This window comes from Panthera leo, chromosome F3 (genome assembly GCF_018350215.1).
Source record: "Panthera leo isolate Ple1 chromosome F3, P.leo_Ple1_pat1.1, whole genome shotgun sequence".
In the NCBI taxonomy this organism is placed as follows: Eukaryota; Metazoa; Chordata; class Mammalia; order Carnivora; family Felidae; genus Panthera; species Panthera leo.
The window spans coordinates 23037411-23057155 of record NC_056696.1 but is presented as its reverse complement, the minus strand read 5'-3'; the positions used below and the strand labels follow the sequence as shown (position 1 = coordinate 23057155).

Genomic DNA, 19745 nt, shown 5'->3' with positions numbered 1-19745 from the left:
AAAATAGCCAGACTGTCATGTGGAGTAAATACAAGAAATAAACATCTCTCTCTCTCTCTCTCTTCTTTTTTTTTTTTTTTTTTTTTTTTTTAGCAATTACATTCTTGTGTCTTCCTTTTTCTGTAATTAAAAAAAAAAAATCTCCGTAAGAATGCAGCTTGATGCATTAGAGCTCTGCTGGAGGTAAATTGTTTTGGAAGCTTGGTAAAATAAATAGGGTCATTATGAGAGTGGAAAAATATATATAAGCTTTTAGCATCAACAGATGCCTTACTTATTGTAGAATAACATAGCGTGAGTACATAAAAATTGCATAATATAAATGGCACATATTCTGGTTGCCTGTTTAGGATGCTTGTTTTTCTTTTATCTCCTTCCTGGCAGAATACTCACTTTTTATAAGAATACAGATTTTCTTTCAATAATTGCTGCTTTTATTTGGTGAACTCCACTTTTTTGTATTATTGTTTATTGTTAAAAATAGGGTCTGCATTGCCTTTGAAAGTATGTTTTCTCATAGCCAATTAAAAATTCATGTAAGAATGCAGTCATGCATCATGTCTTACTCTTTAGACTTACTCTTATACCACAATTTGCTTATCCATTATTCTGTTGATGGACATTTGAATTGCTTATTGTTTTTGGGTATTCTAAATATTTAAAAATTTTTTTAAGTTTATTTATTTATTTTGAGAGAGACAGAGACAGCACAATTGGAGGAGGGGTAGAGAGAGAGGGAGAGAGAGAATCCTAAGCAGGCTCTGTGTTGTCAGTACAGAGCCAGATGTGGGGCTTGAACTCATGAAACCATGAGTTCATGACCTGAGCTCAAACCAAGAGTCGGATGCTTAACTGACTGAGCCACCCAGGAGTTCCTAAATATTCTTATGCAAGTCCTTTTGTGGACGCATATTTTCATTTCTTTTGAATAAATATCTGGAATTGCTTGGTCATAGAATCAATATATATTGCACAGCCTGCTTCTTTAAAACATAATTGGAAATATTAGTGGAAAACTTGGGAATGTTGTCTACTCACCTCTCTTCCTCACTGTTCTGGTGTACACAGGATGTGTTTTGGGATGACTGAGCCACTTTCTAGAATCTTCACTTTCTCTCTCCTCTGGCCGCGTTTCTTGAAAAGAAAGTGGCATTAAGATTGTGCCTCCTACTTCATTTGATATATTTCTTGGTTAGTTTTAATGAATTCTTTTCTTTTTTTTCTTCATTTGTTAGGTTTTTAGGAAGGAAGATTCTGGGACCTGGCTTTAAATTACTAGTTTTCCTTTAAAGCCAATTTATAGTAGAGAAAATACTGAAAATTACTCAACTAATTCAGAGTCTTTCTCCCTTTCGTGTTATATATATATATATATATATATATATATATATATATATGTATATATATATATATATATGTATTTGTATGTATATATATGTATGTATATATTTGTAAATATGTATATATATTTCTCATTTTTTATATTTTTAAATATATATGTATATATATATATTTCACCATTGTCACCATTGTGGGAACAAAGAGTCCAGAAAATCATATATATATATATATATATATATATATATATAATTTCTCAAAGCAGATAAATGTTTTAAAACCAAATTTGGCTTTATTCTGCCATCTTGCCCCAGAAGTCCAATAGTTCTGTTTTGAAAGCCAAATATGGAGAATTTTTCTGCAGCATGACAAATACCATCATGTCTGTGGCTAATAGGAGACTCCCTGTCCTTAAAAATCAAATACTTTATTAACATGAACAAATCCTAGGAGAGTTCTGAAAAAGATTCATCTTCTTTAGTGGGATGTTTTAAAAACACATATATTCTCCTCACTTATGGTATTTTAACTAATTCTACTGTGAATATACTTGACTTTAAAACAGCATTGGCTGGGCACCTGGCTGGCTCAGTGGGTAGAACATGGGACTCTTAATCTCAGGGTTGTGAGTTTAAGTGTCATGTGGGGTATACAGATAAATAAAATAAAGTAAAATAAAATAAAATAAAACAAAACAGCATTGCCTACTGGATAGAAATCTGTTATATAAATTGGGTGACCTGGTGCCTAATCCTGTCTTTGCTTATCAGCTATTGTTGGCAAGTCATTACTTTTTCTGTAATTGAAATCCTCAATCAGTAAAATGCTGCATATGCATGTCAGGGAAGCCCATGTAGATTAACACAAAGATGTCTGGAAGACATTTTGAGGTATTTTAGAAAAAGAATGCATTGTGATTTTATAACATCATGATGATGTTGTTATTTATCTGGCTCCAAAGAGGCCTCTTTTAGTTTCCAAATTGAAGGCCCAGAAATCATTTTCCCTAACATGAGGTTTTCCATGGAAATGCAGAAAATAGTATTTGGAACTTGTGTTTATGCATATTCTTCTGTGTTTTCTCTTCATGCCCATTATTTTGTATTTAGCCTTATTTTTTCCCCCGTTAACAATTACTCCTTTCTCTTGTCACTTATTTCTTTGTAGAGGGCTATTTGGCTAGTAAGAAACAATCTTAAATTTTGTTTCAGTATGAAACGCACATGGGCAAAGGGAGGCTGGGCTTTGTATTAAAAATGGCGTCTTGGCTCTCTTTGCCTCATCTGGGGTTCTCTTGCATCTTGGCTTTCTTTGACTTCCTTGGAAATCTGTTCTATGGCTCAGTCTGGTTCCAGCAGTTGCAATGTATCATTGTGCAAACCTTTGCTAGCTGCAAATACCCTCTTAAAAATGTATTTAACCACAGATTTCAATCTGCAAATTATTAATGTTAAAACTATTTGAAGAAGGACACATTTCCAGATACCAAGCCAGCATGAAGCTTTTACATAAATCAAATATGGCAGAACCAAATTAATACTATTGAATTTTTCCCAGCATCTAGGTTTGGGCCATAGCGATGGCCTAATTACCCATTTGTGGTTAGCATCATCATATCGTATACCATGTGTCACCCTAATGCTACATTTGCCAGCATTGCATATGGAACCTTTCCCCCTTCAGGCTTGTTAAAAGTTAAATGGAATGAAGGGACATGCTTTTTTGACTTGCCTCTGGCAACATGAGATGACTTTTTGTTTTTCAATGTTTTGTTTTTCTCGTCCTCAGTTTCAGTATAATGTCACCAGCTAAAATATGTCCCTTTAAATTTGAACCTATGAGGTATATGTGTGCATGTGTGTGGTAGAGTAGGAGAGAGAAAAGGTCATGGAGCACCATGTTAAATGTAAGTTTTATTGATGAAAAATTGGCCTAAAAGACAGATGGAAAAGATGTACCTTCTGGGGTACTCCCTTTATCCCATATGAGAAGAATTAGGTTAAGATTGGGCTTGGATGGTAGTACAGAATGCCCTTCTGAGAAGGTGCTTTAAATTCTAGCTTGGCTCGGTCTCTTACTGTGGGCTGGGAGACTGGGGATCAGTAGGTGCATGCCACACTGACTTAGAGTCCGGAGAGATTGGCAGGAGCGCACCCAGCGCCCAGGGTTGCCCACTTGACCAAAGCACGTGGTATGCTAACATTGCAAAATCAACTGCCATGATTTTGAGAGCTCACAGGGAAGTATGTTGGGGAGAGTGTCACCATTGTGGGAACAAAGAGTACAGAAAATCATAAGAATCCTCAGCATGGCCGTTGTCATTTTTCAGTTCTCCTTGGCAAGTCCTTATTCTCTCTTTGACCAAAATCCTCCATTAGCAAAATGCTAGAATATATTTTACCTGTGTTTCTTGGGGTAGAAGGAGCAAATGTTTGGAAAGAGAGAAGGAGGGAAACTAAACTTCATTGTGCTTACATGCATTTTCTCTTTTAATCCTGTGAGGTAGTCTTTGTTTGTTTATACCATATATCATATTACAGATAATAAGGTTAAGCTCTGAGAGGTCTAGTAACTTACTGAAGGCCAAATAGCAGCAAAGTGGAAGCTGGAGTTCTGGCCCAAGCATTTGGATTTAGAATATATGTTTGGATTAGTATATACTAAACCTTTCTCTCCCACTCACCTTCAAATACTGTTATCCAGAGTAGAAGTCTGTCTATATTAAAAATCACCTTAGCTTGTTCTCTTCTGTAAGCCATTACTCAGTGAATTAAATTTAATTGATTTTAGCCTATTGGTTTCATGAGTTTGAAATGTATGATATTGCCTTCTATTTTGATTTTTGTTTTTAAAAGAGTTCGAGGATTATTGCAAAGTTTTGACATTTCTCTAATGCCAACACAGCGGACCTAAAGAGGACATAGTTTCGTCTATGCATTTATTTGAGTGACATTATAAAACACTCAATTCAGCATATCTGTACACACATATGTGAGACATTGTGCCCAGCCTTCCCTCCTCCTCACTTCTCAACCCCCCCCAGAGAGAGAGAGAGAGAGAGAGAGAGGTAGTGAAAATTAATATTACATTAGAATACATGATGGTTTTCTTTTATTTTTGTGGAATATGTAAAACATGTGGAACCTGAAATAGAATTTACTATTGACAGATAAACACACAAACCAGCTTTTAAGTAATAGATGCTTTAATCTATATTAGAGGTTTGGTTGGAGTTTTGCCATATTGTTTAAATTAGCCCCATAGTTTAGAGTGGGCTTTTGTAGGGAGCCATTGTAATTTTCATCCCTTAGACACTGGTATTTTCATGAGCTGAAGTTAAATGTCTCAAGGGATAGTGGAATATCATTAAAACATTTCCTGAGCTTGCTTGGGCTGTAGATTGGTATGCCCAAGTCTGCTCTTAGAAGAACAGAGCTTTTGTTTTGTTTTGTGAGGAAATGATCTTGCCCCCAAATGCAATTTTTCTTTTTAATGGAGATTTAAAAAAATATTTTTCAGAAAAAAAATCGTTCAAGTAATTCACTAAAAATGTTTCATACTTAGCTTGAAGAAATCATGGGGATTTTATTATTTTTATTTGCCTTTTAATACCTATGTAATCAACAAATTCAAAATATTTGGTTAACCCAAGATTTTCTGAAAAATTATGAAATAAAGCTTCTTAGACATGTTGAGACAGAGAAATAAAAACATTTAACACTTGTTTTCATTAGAAATTCAAAGAATTCTAAATTATTTTAATAAAATTAAAATTCACCTATAGTATTTGTTACGACTTTTCCACCACTGATATCTATAAAGCAATAAAAAGCAGTAAAGAGCAGGGTACCTTATTAATGTAACTTGACAGACATATTTTATGTTCTAGCTTTGGCAGCTGGGTGAATGGGTTTTCTGTGAGTTAAGGGAAGGAACAAGGGTGTGTGAGAACACAGTGAGCTGTTGGGGTCTTAGTAATTTGGTAGTTTTTGTAATCACACAAGCTAGTAATCACAGAGACACTGGCAAAAACTCCAGGGAGGTTTAGCATGACATGGTATTCGGACCTCAGTATGCTTAAGTAACATTTTGAAATCATCATAATCTCACTATGGTATAATAAAGAATGATTGATTACACTAATTATAAAGCATGTCATACACCTTGATTACTTTGTGATGTTGTAAAATAATACTGTAATTCTTAGACAATAGGAATATCGTCGTAGCTTTTAACTGAGTTATGCCACCAGTTGTAGCAATTGAATGACATATGACATAGATATTTTCTCTACCACGTTTCTAAGTGGTTATTTCTGTGACTGTGGCCCTGTGATTACACTAGAGGTACCTTGTGATGACCTTTTAATAATTTCAGTGACTCTGCCCTGGTTGTTGGCAGAGGCAATTTTATATGGTACCTCTTAGCTCCTGTGGGCTCAGGCAAGACACCTCTGGTCCAGAGTTAGAGACAATCTCTGAATTTACTTCTTACCAGTGTAGTCATTAACTCTATGCTTTTCTTTCTTTCTTTCTTGCTTTCTTTCTTTCTTCTTTTTTCTTTTTCCTTCTTTTTTCTGTCCTTCTCTGGGCTTTACCTGCTAAGAACTATGGGATCTGCAACATTAAACAGTCTTTCTGTTTTAAAGACCTTTGGTACTTGAGTATTTGTCAGATCCTTCCTTCTTCAAAAATATCTGTTCTGGTTCCATTCCTCTGAGACACTCTTCAGTCCTTTTCGATTGGTCCCTGCAGACAGTTCCTCCTATCATTCATGAAATACACACACACACACCCACACCCTAAGAAGTCTCCTGATCAAAACAAAAACAGTAAGAACAAAAACTTGCTGTTCCAACCTAACAACTCCTTCAAACTGCTACTTTAATATCATGCATTCCTTCGTTGTCAAATTTATTGAAAGCACATTTTAAACCTACTCGAAATTTCCACTTCCTAATCACCCCTTCCTGTATTCTTTGTAATAAAGCTACTATTCTCCAGTGGTCGCCAACAACATACTTGTTGCCAAAGCAAACAGTAATTTGGTCAGTCTCATTCTCCTTCCCTTTTTTGTAGACTGTGATGCTACTGACTCTTTCCAGAACACTGTCTTTATGCTTGATTTTCATACCACTGCTTTATCCTTCTTGTGGAGCTTTGTGATAAGACAAATTTGGTGGGAATCTCAGACTCTCAGTGTGATTCTTAATAAGTGCATATGGGCACCTTATTTAACTGGTAGGCCTCCATATCCGGAGGCGTAGAAGAGAAGAGAGGAAGGGCTGTTTGATGACTTGATGAAGGCCTAGAGGAGTGCTTTTTCAATGGGGCCCCATCAGCATTTAGGGTTGGACAATTTTTCCTAGTGAAGGGCTCTTCCAGGCATTGCAGGATATTTGGCATTCCTGACCTCCAGGCACTAATTGCTGGTTGCACTCCCCACTGTGCTAACCAAAAAATGCCCCACACATTCCCAAATGCCCTCTGCTGAGGTGATACTCTGCTGGGTGAGGTGAAGTCATGGTTAACTTTTTTCCTCTGAAAGTCCTTGGCATCACATAGAAGCCCTTTCTCACTTACTTCTTTTGAGAGGCTAGGGTGGTGTGTAAGGTCCAGCATCATTTATTTCTATTACCTGTATCATAAAATGTGCACCTCCCATATTATCCTATTCAGACTTTTCCAAACATACTTTTCCAGTTCCAAGTATCTATCTTTATGGATGTGGTAATGTCATGCTTGAGAAGTACCTGCTCATATTTGCTCATATTTTGGATTTCACTTAGACCTAAATGCCTTGACCCCCAGATATGGGAGCTGCTCCTGTGAGCTCCTTTACCACCTGCAGAGCATTTATCATATTGGAATCCACAGCTCCTTTTCATATCTGTCTCTCTCGGCATGCTGCAGGACAGAGACTCCATCTTGTTCATGCCTGTTGTAGTGTTTGGCGCATGGTAGGCCTTCAATAAATATTTGCTATTATGTGAATACAACAAAAAGGAAGGAAAGTATGGTAAGAATCAGAAAAATGTTTAGGTAGAAAAGAAGTGGAAAGAGCTCATGTTAACTGGCCACACACATTGGGGTGATGTGCATTGTGTTAAGAAGTGCAAGTGTAAGAGGGAGGTTTCGCTGCTCTGTTATCTGGACAGAGCCAACAAGGAAAAAATGGGCGATGAAGTAGCACATGCTCCCATTTGCACTTAGAAGAGATGTCTTTGTGGTAAACTTAACTTTTTATGGAAGTAATTTTCAAAAACCCCAGAACAGGATTGAAGAAAATGTAAAGTTGAAATCAGAAACATGGGGGATTGTGATTATTTAGAAAGATTTGCAAAGATCAGGCTTGGGAAAGGAGGGAGAGTTAAGATTTCTTGTAACAAAAGTAAATTAAAAAAAAAGCAGTGTGCTGTATGTCTTTAATGCAGAGATTTAAATGGATTTTGAGAATTTCATTTTTCATAATCTCTGAACTCCTTATCTTTATCATTGAAGATATTTTTAAAATAAACCCTTATTTTAAAATTCAGCCTTTTCTGGTTGCCAGATTACATTCCCAAAATTATTCTGTATTCTCTTATGAGCATGTCTTCAATTCTCTATCCATTTACTTTTTGTAGCTATTATTAGTTGGCACAGCTGGTTTGCATAGAAGCCTTTTTCCCCTTAGCCCATAGATAGATATTAAGTGCTACTCAGTGGACACAAACACATCTGGCCTTAAATCTTAACTTTATTGATGCTGTTGCAGGATTTTTTACCTCAATACCTGGATTTGTTGTCTCGCTGCTTCGAAGAATGAAGAGGTGAACACAGAATGAGCAGCAGGCAAAAGTTTATTAGAGTGTAAGATCAGAGAAGTATGAAAGCTCTCTTTGCAGAGAAGGGGACATTGGAAAGTGAATGCCCATGGACCATAGTCAAGGATCCTTGTTTTATATGTGTTTTTCCCCACCTGGGGACCTCAGGTCCTATCCTTTCCCTCTCTATTTTATCCTATCTTTTCCTTTCATAACGCTGTGTAAGCTTTTATGTGGTTCAAGAGACAGGATACCAGTTTGCTTTCCTACTAATGTTCTAATTTTGTCAGTACAAACTGTGTTCTGTAGCTACTAAACCAAATCATTGGCCAAGGGTCTTTGCAGTTTTCTTACGCTGTAGTCAAGAAAGCTAGAAAAGAGACTTAGGACATTACAGTTAACTGTTGTTACACCTCTTGTTTGGAAACAAAAATTTAATTAATGCTTAAAACCAGATGAATTCACTTTTTTTCAAAATACTTTTTTTGCTGATTTTATTCAGTAATTTTTGAACCATTAGCTTCCTGAGTATATTTATGTCTTTGTATAAGAAAAAACAACAAAACTGGAGTACTCAGAGGGACTAAATTAGCCATGATTGGTTCATATATTCAGATTGAGTGTTGTAATTTTTAATACATCATAAATGTAGAGGACAATCCTAAATAGTTCAAGCAAACCCATGTAAATCCTGAGCTTGGAATAGGTGATTTAGTCTCTTTTGCTCTGGGATATGCTTCACCCAAGGATAAGCCCAGATGAGAGTGAAGAGTGCTGATGGGTAGATGGATTGACTAATTGAATAAACATTTATAAAATGCATTGTATAAAATGGAATGTGTGTTCCAGGCAGTGAAGGTATAAAAATGAGTAAATAGATATGAAAAAATAGCAGTAACAACAATTCAAAACATATACAATAGAAGTTATTTTATTTTTTAATGTTTATTTATTTTTGAGAGGTTGTGAGGGAAGGGGAGGAGAGAGAGGGAGACAGAAGATCCAAAGTGGGCTCCATACTGATAGCAGAGAGCCCTATGCGGGGCTCAAACTCTTGAACTCTGAGATCATGACTTGAGCTGAAGTCAGATACTCAAGCTCAACCGGCTCAGCCATCCAGGGACCCCTAGAAGTTATTTTAGAAGGACAGTTTAGAAGATAGTGATAACATTGGTTGGCTCTCTTGGTAAAGGGCCATCACCATGCTAATAACGAGCAATTATTTGTGCTTGAATGGACCGTATAGTCTAAATCTTTAAGAATTGCTTAAACTAACATTTTAAGTGCTGATTGATGTCAAAAGAATAGTGATAGCAAATATTGAAATTAGTAATTTTTTAAACAGGGGAAAGGGTGGGGCACCTGGGTGGCTCAGTCAGTTAAGTGTCTGACTCGTGGTTTCAGCTCAGGTCATGATCTCACATTTTGTGAGTTCGAGTCCTGCATTGAGCTCTGCACTGCCTGCTTAGGATTCTCTCTCTCTCCCTCTCTCTTTGCCCCCCACCCCCCACACACTCACTCTCTCTCAAAAAATAAATAAATAAACTTAAAAAAATAAACAGGGGAAAGGAAAGCATTTAAAAAATCATCCAGGTTTTAGAGGGACATTTTTCAAATAATATGTACATCCAGGAAGATTCTGGTGCACTCCACCTGAGGGTTAAGCATTACGTTTTCTTTCTCTCCATCATTTGAGAATCACTGCATGTAATGTGAGATATTTACTGATTGGAGTGTCTCGTGCAGATGGTCTATGTGCAGACCTAAAAGTTGGTTCAGAACCAGTATGTTAAGTTTTTGTTGAGAACTATCAAAAGGTTGAGCCACAAAAAAAAAAAAAAAAGTTGAGCCATTAACTGTGTTTAATTAGAAAAGTAAAACCTATGCATTCCAAATGCTAATAATTTCTGACTCTAATGACATTAATTTACCACCACCAATGCCATTTCTTGATATCTGTGAGACTTCTTTATAACTCAGCAGCTCTGGGAAGTGTTATTATTTGCTTCAATGATCCAGTGTTTTGTCTTTATTTGATACATATTCTTGTCATTTTTGTTTTCTCCCTCTAAAAGGAGGGTGCTGTAGCATGGACACTCTAACAAGTTTGTAATGCAGCCATATTCCCAGACCCAGATGATGTATTTAGTCATGCCTTATTCAATGTATATGCAGGACACTGATTAAAAAAAAAAAAAAGTGTTGTAATAATATGGCCAAAATATGACTTTTGTAAGGAAAATGAAAGCAATACCACTATATTTAGAATTCTTAGATTAGAACCTTAGCAGGAATTTTTAGATTAGAACCTTAACGTTTGGAAGATTTATATTGGTCTGAAATTGTTTCCATTTCCCATTAGAATCCACTCTCTATTTCTGGGGAGCAGCTAGAAATCTTGGCTTTCTGGTGAAGGAATAATGTGTGTGTACGTTGCATTAGAAAGAAGTAAGCATACCTTAATAAGCGTGCTCCATACTGAACTTTATACAAAATGGTCCCACGACTGAATGTCAAATAAATAGACTTTGAAAGGTAGGAGTGGTCATAATTGAGATTGTGAAGTTTCTTTCCCATAGTAATTGGCCACTATCTGACAGAAGCTATAGTGCCTTTGACTTACTTATAACTTTCTGTTGCCAATCCAAATATTTCAGTTTCCTGGCTGTCCAAGAAATGTGCATTTTTATCTTGTTACTTCATATAATCACAGAATCCTAAAAAAATAAATTAAAGAATCATTTTAGAATCTTTTCCCAAGAGAAACCCTTTTTCCCCCCAAGGAGCTGCACGTTGAGTTGGTTGTATTACAAATCATCAATTTCTGACTGTTGAAATGACCTTGTAGTAACATACTGCATTTGGTGCCCTCATGCCAAGGACGCAACTCAAGAAGTCATGATGAGCATTTGGGTGCCAAATTCTACTTTACAGCTCCTCATAGGAATGTCTTGAGTGTGGGGATCCCTCCTCATTGCCTAAAGTTCTCAGAAAAAGATGTGATCTCTGTTTATATTGATAGGTCATAAAGAGGAACATGTCCAGCATATGAAAAATAAGAATTTTCTCACCTCTTCAATCCTAGAAAAAGAACTAAGAACTACTTAGGAAAAGAACTACTTAAAGAACTGAGGTTTTGGGGTTTCCCTTCTATTTTATTTATTTTATTTATTTTTTGGTGGGGGAGAGAGAGTGAGAGTGTGAGCAGAGGAGGGGCAGAGGAAGAGGGAGAGAGGAGAGGGAGAATCTCAAGTGGGCTCCACACCCAGAGTGGAGCCTAACTCAGGAGATCTCAGGACCTTCAGATCAGGACCTGAGCTGAAATCGAGAGTCAAAAGACTGAGCCACCCAGATGCCCTGGGGTGGGGGGGTTCCCTTTTAAATTGCAACACTGATTTCTTCCTCTTACAGGTTTTAAAAGATACATTACTGGAGGGGTTGTGGGAGGGGGGATGGGCTAAATGGGTAAGGGGCATTAAGGAATCCACTCCTGAAATCATTGTTGCACTATATGCTAATTTGGATGTAAATTTAAAAACATATAATAAAAAAAAAGATACATTAAGTAACTTCAATGAAGGTGAAGGACTGTGTCTGTTTTGTTCCCTATTGTATCCCAAGGTCTATCATATAATAAACATTCACTAAATATTTGTTGACTGACTAAATGAATAATAATGAATAATGTTAGTGATGCCTGCCATAGTTATGGCGCCTTATTTTTAACTATGTGTTAGATATCATCCTCATCTGTATAGACTTTAACAGTTCTAAGCTTTGATTTTTCCTTCTGTAAGTATGACTAATTTATATTATATTTGTTATAATATTAGTTGTTTTAAAGATTAGTGATAAGCACCTATTACATAGTAGGTACTTGTTAAATTGTTGGAAATCTTATGAATAATTATAAATGGAATAATGACCACTTTAGTTATTTCATGTTTCTGTTGTTTTGCAAATGAATTAGAGCTTGTAGTAAAAATTTCCGTGTGTCAAAGTATTTGAATTAACCGTATCCAATTTTATGAAATGTTCTACTCTTTATGAATGGTTTATGTTAAAGAGAAAGTAAGTGTCACCTACTGAAAATACGTTAGGCCATGAGTGAGACATGAATATTTGATAACCTCTCTTTCTATTTTATTTTTGTGGAAAATACGGCAGATTTGTATGGCTGCTAGGAGAATAAACTACATTGCACAAAGCAAAAGATGAACTGGTTTGGAAACATTTAAAAATAAAACAATCGCTGCAACAAAACAAATAGGCACAGAGGCATAGCATCTGGTGAATACTTGGTAGACAGGAGACGATATTTGTTTTCAGTTGAATTGAGTAGGACAACTCCTTACTGAATGGAAATCATGTACCGCTACTATGAAAGGCTTGCCTGGTTAGAGTTTGGTCAGTAATTCAGAATGATTCGTGTTAGTGATGAGTGCCGAAATAGAAAAAGCCAGTTGGCTAAGATATTATCACTTGCGTGCTAAGAAAAAAGAAATGTTTTGGAAAAAAAAAAAAACAGCCAAATGACTGGATACACTTTTCTTCCCATTTTTTTTTCTTGAATTTTCCAGAAACTTCAGGTTGTTCTGATAGTTCAGTGCTCTGAGTTTCTAGTTTGGTCATTTACTCTTTTATTCAACAAATATTGCTTCCATAACGTGCTAGGCCCTCACTTGGCATGGGGATGGTTGATAAGCAAAAACAGATGAAGTCCCTCTCCCTTTGGCTAACAGTCTTGTGGAGTGACCAAAATTGATTAAATAGTCAAACAGTTGAAAATGTATAATGTAACTTAGAGAGTATGATATAGTTGAGGCATTCAGGCAAGACTTTCTCAAGGTAGTGAAGGCAGAATTCAATGCCAAGGAGGAATAGGACTTAACCAGAAAAGAGGGTAGAAGGAAGAACCCTCTAGAGTAAGGACACAAAGGAAAGGTCCTATTGAATAAAGGTGTGTAAGAGAAGCTGAAAGATATGGAAATAATTAGGAATTGCTGGAGGAGTAGGTAGAAGCCGGATCATGCAGGGACATTGTATTTAGTCAGTGCTTTAAGAGCTTCAACTTTATCCTAAAAACAGTAGGAAATTGCTAGAAGGTTTAATTGGTAGATGATGTAACCAGATTTATGTTTTAGAAAAATAGCCTTGGCTCCCTGGGGGGGAGTGTAGTTGAGAAGAGCTCATAGTAATTGATGGAAGAACTGTTAGGAACTGTTGCCATAGCCTAGATCCTCTAAGACATAAAAGATGGTAGAGATAGCTGCTAGGACTAAGGTGGTTGATGAGATAAGGAAAAGTGGAAAGATTCAAGAGTTGTTTCGTGGGCAAAATGGATAGGGTTTGGCGATGGTTTAGGTGATGGAGGAATGAGGCTGGAGGGGCTAAAAAATAACTCCTAAATTTTTGTATTGTACAGCTGGATGAATGTAGGTATTTTATGAGATGAGGGACAGTGGAAGAGAACTAGATTGAGGGGCAAGGTAAATCATAAATATTTCTTTTACATATTGAACCGTGTGTAACATAGAGACATTTTAGTAAATGTGTAGACTAGAGATGTACATTTCTGGGTCACCATTGCATAAGTTTGAACTGAACTCATTGGCATGGATGAGATCAGCTAGGGAAACTATAAATAAGGTGGCCTAGAGATGAGTCTTTAAGAACCGCAGAATCTTTACTGGCCAAGTAAGGAAGAATGAACATGTAATGGAGACACCCAGAAACAATGATAAAAGAGGAGGGAAAAAATCAGGACAATATTTTGTCAAGGTCACTAGGGACAGAGAGAGTGCTTCGAGATAGAGGGAGTCATGCCAAATGCTGTTGAGAGATCTTTCAAGATGTGGACTGAAAAGCGCTTATTTGATTGAGTGTGTGATGAAAGTCACTGGTGACTTGACCCAGAGCTCTTTTGGTGAAGTGTTGGGAGGAAGAAGCCAAATTTGGCTAAAATTTGAGGCTTCAAGGGGAGATGAGGGAATGGTGAGCATAGACAAATATTTTGACAAGTTTGTGTATAGAGGAGAAGAGAAAATAGGTGGTGAAGGAGAATAAGGGGCACAGGGAGGTGGTTTTTCTATTTGTTTAAATTTGAGAAATTTGAAAGATTTAAGAGCTAATGGCCACTTTGGTTAATAATACTGTATTACATGTTTGAAAGTTGCTAGGAGAGTAGATCTTGCAAGTTCTCATCACAAGAAAAAAAAGTCTGTAGCTATGTACGGGGATGGCTCTTAACTAGACTTATTGTGGTGATCATTTCACAATGTATACTAATATTGAATCACTATGTTGTATCCCTGAAACTAATATAATGTTGCATGTCAATTATACCTCAATTTTTTTAAAAAAAAGCGGCAGGAAAAAAAAATCTAATGGGAAAGGGAGAGGAGATCAATCTTAAATATATATAGTAGAGAGAGTGAATAATCCAGAAAATAAGGCTCCTACTGCATGTTTGGAATTCATTTTTTCTTTTTGTTTCCTAGAATTTGATTGCGTATTTGCACCAAACTTTAGGAAGAGGAATGTCAGAATTTTCTGTGAACTTCTTAGCACCCCCAAAGTGACCTTTACACAAAAGAAATGCCCTTTTTATTAAGTGCCTTCACTAAAATTAGCAGAACCAAGGAAATGAGGAGGAAATGATTTAGGAGAGTAAAAATGATGAGATAAGAAATAAAAAGAAAGCTAAATTCCTGTACACATACTTTAACTTTCATAATCCTCTTCAAGTGTGTGTGTGTGTGTATGTGTGTGTGTGTGTAGATAGATAGAAAGACAGACATTTTTATAACTATAAAGGAATTTCATTATAAACACTTATTCTTGTAACTCAAGTCTATAGAAACAAAGATGAATATTTTATCTGTGGAATGGAGGCAACATCTGGTCATTTAAACTGAAAGATCCATTATTTTTGTTTTTGGTAACATTTTTTTCCAGTCAGTTTTACCTTCCAAAAGAATTTGGGGTGGGGAAAAAGAAAAGGAGTTGAAATACAGATTTCTAGCAGCAATGTTCTTCCAACATTTAAAGAATGAGATAGACATACGGCACAGGGAATATAGTCGACGGTACTGTAATAGCGTTGTATGGCGGCATGTGGTAGCTACACTTGAGAGCACAGCAAAACGTACCGAGGTGTCGAATCACTATGTTTACACCTGAAACTAATATAACATTGTATGTCAACTCTACTCAAAAACATTGGGAAAAGTTTTCAACTAGCAATAATCGCACCTCGGATAAACCTCGTTGGCTACGATACTGCCACTGCGTAAAGCTCAAATAAAAACATTTAAAAATAAATTAAAATATATAAATAAAAAGAATGAGACGGAGAAAGGATGAGGCAGAAAAGGTACTTTTGAATAGTCCATCCATACCTACTTAGAGAGAGGAAAGTAGAATTAAGTAGAATTCCAGTTGTTTTAAAATTTTCTTATACTACAGACACTGCTTTTTATGCCCATCTTTTTCATTTATGTTAAAGCATTCTGACCCTCTCCTGTGATGCCCACTAGTTGTGAAAAGTTGGGTAAATCCACCCTTCAGCTTTGTCATCTATAAAACGGAGATGGAAGAGATGACATCCAAGTTTCCTTCTGATCCAAGGTTCTGGGAGTCAGCAAACTTTAGTCATTGCTTCTTGGCTATCACTTAGTAGTTGTCCTCAGAATAAGTCTTCTTGGATTCTTAAGTTATCTGTCAACAGAAGTAAATTCTTTCTCTTTATTTTTGAAATATCTCTGTTGGAGCCCCAGATACATGAATGGATACAGAAAAAAGACATAATTTTTATTTATCTCTTCCCACACTTCCTGAACCAGGTGGGTCACAAGAGTTTGCAAGTCAGTGTGTGTGTGTGTTTTTAATACTTACTTATTTTTGGGAGAGGGAGAGAGAGTGCAGGGAGGGGCAGAGAGAGAGGGAGAGGGAGGATCTGTAGTGGGCTCTGTGCTGACAGCAGAGAGCCAGATGCAGGGCTTGAACTCAGGAACAGTGAGATTATGACCTGAGCCCAAGTGGGATGTTCAACCAACTGAGCCACCCAGGTGCCCCAAAGCCAATGTATTTTTTATGTTCATTTGAAAATTGAGATTGCTAAAGAATGCACACCATATACTCTATGCTTTCAAAGTAAATTTTTAGTAATGAAAGTATGATATTGTACATTATATAATTCCAAAAGTGAGTAACACTAATAATTAGCCATTGAGTATCACAAAAATCATGCTAACACACCCTCAGTTGGTCTAATATCTGCTTACTGAAACTTTGACTGCTTTTCACATTATAAGTGAAGTCACCGTGATTCTGATGTTTACTGAGTTGTTGTCTGTTTGACAGTCTTCCAGAATGCTTATTACCTAAATTAAAATATCTAGATCTTTTTCTTGTGAATATCATAAGAGTGCTTCACTGACTAAAGAAAAAGAAAGGCTGATTGATCTCACATTCATAGTACATCTTCACCTCCTGGAAGATTTCAGGAGTGGCCATGGAACCCCACAACCCAAAGTCCTTAGGAAATTTGGTTGTAAATGTTTAAAAACACTTTTATGACTTTCAACTCAAAGCTTTCATGTGCTTGAAAATGGGTTATTTTATCATCAAATACATTTCCTACTCTCATTTTCACCCATTACTTCATTATTCATCAGTTAGTCTCACCTTTAGGGCATTTCTTAAATGTGTCCTAACTTTGACCTGATTCTGCCAAAATTCTTATTTATGCCTTAATTGTTTCCTGTCCTGACTGTAGCAGTTCTTTCTTTCTTTTTTTTTTTTTTTAATAGTCTTCCTAAGTCCCGGCTCTCTAAACTTCAGAGGGGTCTTAGAGTGTTATGGTGAGTCTACAGATTCCTGCTTTTGGAAAGAATGTGCATCGTATTGAAGTAATGTCTATTGACCTAGTGTTTTGTTTTTTTAACTATACTATTTCCCTATTGACTTGTTATGATTGGTTAGAAATGCATGAGCCTAGCATCTGGAAGGAATAGTACATCTGATAGATTCTATTGGAAACTGTACCCTGAATCATTTCGATTAGATTTTCAGTGGGGAAAAATTATTATGGTGGTAGATGTTCCTTAAATTTATGGTAGACTGTTGAGTTTCCCTTACCTAGCTTTAGATTAGGGTATGAGAAAAGTGTGTGAGATATAATTACATCTTTCTTATTCTAAAGACATTAAAATGCTTTTCACAGTTACAATTATAGTAGAATTTATAATATTTTGTATCATATTTTCAAAGTATTTTTTAATTAGTAATCCAATCCCCCAAATATACTTATGAAGTGAACAGCTGACAGTTTTGCACTCCCCATTCCACAATTATCAAGTGGAGAGGTTGAAGGTCAAATATTTTACCTTAGGAAATAGTAAAAATGTCATTGTTACCTAATAACATTTAGGTAGAACTGTCATTTTTTTTATGTGTGAACTGAAAGTAACTGATTATCAGATAAAATTTGGTGGACACTTCCAAACTTTATGGGATGCATTGTTGATTTTTGTCATACCTCATTATTAATAAAGAACAAAAAAAGAACGTGTATTTTGTCTCCTTCAAAAAAATCCTTAGGGAAATATCTTATTTTTGTGAAAAAAATTTAATCATTTGTTCTTTTTGAGAATTTATTCTGGGAAAACGGGATTTTGCTGTAGCATACATGTTATTTCTCTCTCCATCTCAATCTTTGTCTCTGTCTTTTACCCCCTATGTCTAAGTCTGACCCATTGTTAGAAGTACAAAAGGCATTCCTGAAGATTGTGTGGGTAGTACAGCATGTCAGGTGTGTGTTCTCCCTGAAATGCTCATGTGTTGGTAGAGCCAATAGTTGAGTTGATGCTGGTGCAGGCAAAATATGTACATTAACCATTACTATTTAGTGCCATATTCATGATTGTGGCATGGCTCATTTTCTATTAACAAAATGGGCTAATGAGAATCCTGTCGTTTTTATTCTTGGGAAAAAATTCCCCATTGTAGAAAAGTCATTCTAGCTGAAGGAAGTAAGAGGTGACTGTGGAGTGAATCCAAGCACAACAAACTTATCATCATCATCATCATCATCATCATCATCATCATCATCATCATCTTTTACTGAGAGCTTATTACATACCATTTATCACTGTTTTAACTCATTTAAATGCACAATAACTCTACAGTGTGGTTCTATTATTTTGTAGGTGAGGAAACTGGCAGTACGAGGTTAGATGCTTGGACAGAGAGATAAAGAGGATTTGAATGTGGTCTAACTCTAGAGCCCACATTCTTAGCCAGTACGCTTTCTGCTTCTGCTGTCTGGGGAGTGCTTTTCTCAGATTTACGTTATATAGCAGGTCCAACAGGAGAAGTTTCATTCAGCAGTATTTACCAAGCATCTCTCACGTACATTGTCATTGTTTCTTGCTTCATTTCTCTTCTGCGAATTGTCTTCTTAGAAAGGGTCTTTTTATGTTTCAGAGTTTGAAAATTAAATGTAACCCATTCTGAAGATTTGTATTGCCGTAATATTGTGAGTACATAAGTAAAATGTCCACTGTGTTTTGGTTATGTGTACTTTATTTGATGTGGCTTGATGCAGGCAATATATTGAGAGGGTTGACTTATTAGCCTTGTTAGGAAAGGCTTCCCATTCTCATTTCCTGTGTTACAATTTTTTTTCTTAACATTTCGTCTGTGAAACAATTGGGTTTTTTCCTCACTGGTTGAAAATACTTAAAATCATGCACTTGATTACAATAGTAATTCGTAAAAAGAGGCATGGTTTGAGCTACTTGGATGTTGAAGATTGTAGGAGAAGCTAAAACAGGTTTTCTGTTAGAAGAAAGTCTTTATCTAAATGACTTAGGAACATTCAAAAACCTTGAATGATATGGAAATTTTTCCGTGTGACTTCAGTTTGACTGTTTCCTGTTGCAGATTAAATCGTCCTTGTAAAATAAAGGATTATATTTTGGTACCAAAGAGTGAATATTCAGACTTTATCATCCTGCCACTCCTCTACCCAATAGTTGCATGTAATACTTTGACTCTATTTAGCTGTTATATATTCTACATAGTTCACAAATAAGATTGCTTCTCAGAACATGAAGAATAAATCTAATTGAGGAAAGTGAACTAGCACACTCACATGTGTACCCACATGTACACACGCACAAGCACATCATAAACATGCGTGTCCATGTACACTTACATACATATACACAGATTCACACAAGTACTCATGCACACTCACACACTAACCTACAAATACATGTGTGTACACACTGTTTATGTTTACACTTGCTCATATACATACACAGTCAAAACCAGATATACACATGTGCACACAGATACGTACACCCATATGCACACATGCTTTTACACACGCATATTTGAGAGTAAGACAAGTTTTAGCCAAAAGGCTACTCTTGGGTGACTTTATTTTGGTGTTAGGATTCAAAAAATCTCCTTTAAATAAGCTTCCAACATTATTTATAATTTGTGAGAATGAACTTTGCATTCCTGTCTTTAGTATCACTTCCTTCATGTTTATGAATTTTATATCTTTACTTTGGATCCTTTCTTCAAAAAT

The 19745-nt window shown here is 36.1% G+C and overlaps 1 protein-coding gene and 1 pseudogene across 1 annotated transcript in view; one reads left to right on the top strand and one right to left on the bottom strand.

Annotated features, from left to right (window-relative positions):
* Window positions 1-19745, top strand: part of HMCN1 (hemicentin 1) — a 465407-nt gene that overhangs the window by 44703 nt on the left and 400959 nt on the right. The gene's annotated exons all lie outside the window — the stretch shown is intronic.
* On the bottom strand, window positions 15287-15442 carry LOC122212535 (annotated as a pseudogene).